This window comes from Aplysia californica, unplaced genomic scaffold, assembly GCF_000002075.1.
Source record: "Aplysia californica isolate F4 #8 unplaced genomic scaffold, AplCal3.0 scaffold00746, whole genome shotgun sequence".
In the NCBI taxonomy this organism is placed as follows: Eukaryota; Metazoa; Mollusca; class Gastropoda; order Aplysiida; family Aplysiidae; genus Aplysia; species Aplysia californica.
Genome location: NW_004798016.1, coordinates 232,479 through 235,136, shown reverse-complemented (window position 1 = coordinate 235,136; position 2,658 = coordinate 232,479). Strand labels below are relative to the sequence as shown.

The following is a 2,658-nucleotide window of genomic DNA, read 5'->3' as shown; positions in this document are numbered from 1 at the left end:
TAAATAAATAAATAAATAAATAAATAGACCTCTACTACAACTAAAACTACAACTAAACGGCCACCTGTGTCATACTTTTGTCCATGACGATTGGTGGCCGGACAGGTTTGACTGTATCACAAACTTTTTTTTCAAGATAACCTACATGCGTATTCTTATCGACAACAAAACAGGTAGCGTCCCGCGTGTAGACGGAAAGAAACATCACACGTCACGAGACATCTGAACAAGGGACAAAAACGTTTGAGACGTTTGACCTACCTAACAATAATCTACAGCTGTTTCCTCAGTCAACCACAGATATCTATGTCAGTGGGATGTCTTATGTCGACACGATCGATTCGCTCCTTTAAAAAGCGCCCACGCCCTCAAAATGATTTAGGGGGCAGGATCGAATTTCTGCCATCGAGTAGCAAAGTTTCTCATGGCGGGAAGCCTCCCGGTAAACCAAGCCAGTCCAGTTGCCACCAGACCTATAATCTATAGGCTCGCTGATTTTTTCTCCCGAGGAGACAGACAAATTATTCGAACGTTGTGAGTTGGATAAATCAAGGGTTTTTACCCCCCCCCCTTCCCCCGTTTCTTCCATAGTATTTTCTCTTCCGCTGTCCCAGCAATACACTGTTGATTCTCCATGTCATGAGGCTGTGTTTTACGTCCTCCTCGACACAGTTTAGCTGACAAAGAAAGCGCAAGCTTCCACCCTGCCTGTCAGGGCCGACAAGGGACCATAGGGACACAACACCTCAGCAGACAGACAGAAGTACTCGATAGAACTTCTACCCAAATAGGAAGAGAACGAGGCAGGAGTAGGCCCAGAGCAACCTACTTATAGCAGTGCGGTCAAAAATTCGTGGTGCAACTTATCCTCATATATTAAAACGAGTGAACCAATGGCACCCATACTTTGCACAGCAGTTTGTCTCAATTTGTCTTAACTTAATCATATTTTACCACAACCGTTGAGGATCGTTTTTAAAAACTATTCTTTATAAAGGTATATAAAATACTACAAACCTCCTTCATGCGGGAAATAATTTTTAAAAAATAAAAATTGGTTGCATTTATATTGCGCATATCCACTTATGCAATGCTCTATGCGCTTAACATGATACATATTATGGATTTACAAATCAATTTTAAAAGCACATAATGTTTCATACGCGTGCACACACGTACTCCCGCACGCACACACCACACACTCATACACACATACATACACACATACGTACATACGCACATAGGTACATACAAACTCACAACGATCTTGGATGGATTCTGTCTAATCGAAGTATGATGAAAACAGAAATGCTTTTAGTTTCCTCTTTAAAATTTCTAGATTTTCTGCCTCTCTGATAGTTTTTGGAAGCCAATTCCAAACAAGTGGGGCAAAATATGAAAAAGAGTGTTGGCCATAATATGATTTGTAATTTATTTTAGGTTTAACAAGGGTTGTTTTGTCACTTGATGATCTGAGCGTTCTAGGGGGTACATAGGGTGTTAAAAACTGTTTTAGATAGTCAGGTGATAAATCAAGTAAGCACTTGTAGCAAGTTAAACAGATTTTATATATGATACGCTCTTTCACCGGGAGCCAGAGTAGTTCTTTTAAAATATGATTTTTCTAGATATGATTTACACCACATTAGAACAGTACCTGATAGTAAAAATGACTTTTCCAATCTCTCTAGTAAAAATTCGTGGTCGATGGTATCGAACGCCGCTGACAAATCAAGTAGAACCAAAACACAGTTGCTGTTTTTTATAGATTTCATTTAAAACATCTGATGATACCTTTAAAAGAGTGGTTTCCGTGATTGTTCATAGCACTTCCCGCTTCTCGCACACATTTTGCATACGCGTATGGCCTACGTCACAGCTCATCAAAGACACCTTTCAATGGCAAAGCTTCTTACAAGAAATTAATTTTATAGTGAAGATATTTTTTTGCACTAAAGGTTCCCTAAACATACGTTCAATAAGCATAATGTTGCGGTTAGAAAAAAAATGACAAGACTTGCTCGATATTACCCGAGCTGTAAACTATAAAAGAAATCTGTAGAAACCATCGCCTGAGATTTTTTATTAGTATAATATATTACGGAATTTTATAGAATATAGTGCGCAGGAGTTTGAAAAATTATTCACCTGTTAAGGCAAATTGATATAAGTCATTTTGATAAAGTTGGAGGATCTATCATCTATGTTCGATAGTTAAGGAGATTTTCAACAATAAGTTGCGCCATGCATTTTTGATACCACTCTAGGGAACCTAAACAAATGGGTAACGGGAAAAAATCAGGGAAACGTAGATTTTTTAAGAGCATCCGAGCAAAGGAATGAATGGAGAACCATGATCGCCGATGTCTGTCACAGGTCTGGCACTGGATGATGATGACACGGGAAGCGAACTCCGGTCTTCTGCGTGTGATGGCGAAGCGTATAAGAGTCACACAACAGGCGTTGGTATAATATACATGTACTATTTGAACTGTGAACAAACACAGGTTTGAAATCTTCTGAAAGTGCAAAGTGGTTCTGTTCTCTGGTCCGCGTCCTGTCCCCTTCCACTCCTTTTGGACGTTTGCTCTTTTCTTTCTGGGGGTTTTTTGGTTGGTTTTCTTGTGTGTGTGTGTGTGTGTGTGTGTGTGTGTGTGT

The 2,658-nt window shown here is 39.5% G+C and overlaps 1 protein-coding gene across 1 annotated transcript in view; it reads right to left on the bottom strand.

Annotated features, from left to right (window-relative positions):
* The window catches only part of LOC101864096, a gene marked incomplete at its 3' end in the record, with an annotated part of 5,407 nt that extends 3,712 nt beyond the window's left edge, over positions 1-1,695 (bottom strand). Inside the window, 1 exon segment of the mRNA XM_013088451.1 lies at positions 1,658-1,695.
* Positions 1,696-2,658: the final 963 nt, after the last annotated feature.